Raw genomic sequence first — 674 nt, 5'->3', positions numbered from 1 at the left:
TGTGGTTTTAATGCTTGTAACCTTTCACACTTTGGAAGTATGAACAAGTTGCTACATTCCTTCTTCCTCAGGTCTTCTGCAAAATCCATGTCTGTTTATTTGGAGTTATTTGAGTGATGGTGAGGCATTACAAAAATGTTTAAACAACTGTCTACAACATGTGACATAATGCTCACCTCTTTCTTCACTGTCCAGTGACTTGCATTCAGTGATGTATTTTCTTTCCCCTAGACACTGCTGACACCTGGCTACAGTAATATGCCAATTCCCAGTTACTGCATTAAAACTAACGAACTGTTGAAGCCTAGATAAATCACTTTAGTCATTACAAATAAAGATTTAAAAGGCTTAACTGAGTGTAGGGCTCATTTTTAAAATGCTGCAGTAGATGTGTTATCAGGAGACCTTTAAGTTGAGATCTCAGTATACTCCAAAGGCTTCCTGTAACAGCTGGCAGGATTATTAATAGCTGCCACTGCTGATTTAGGTACAGAGTATGTTTTCTTGGGGGATTTTAACTAATGAGTCATGTCATTTTGTTCACCATCGTTTTTATTTGTTTTGCTTTGAAAGAAACAAGTTTCTGTTCACTAGATGGTGTGCCTGGGTTTGACAGCTCAAAAGAGCAACCTCCAGATTCTGGAATGTATGGATGGGAGCTCCAAGTGGGATTT

Source organism: Taeniopygia guttata, chromosome Z, assembly GCF_048771995.1.
Source record: "Taeniopygia guttata chromosome Z, bTaeGut7.mat, whole genome shotgun sequence".
Taxonomy (NCBI): domain Eukaryota; kingdom Metazoa; phylum Chordata; class Aves; order Passeriformes; family Estrildidae; genus Taeniopygia; species Taeniopygia guttata.
The sequence above is the reverse complement of the archived record's forward strand: the minus strand, read 5'-3'. Positions refer to the sequence as shown.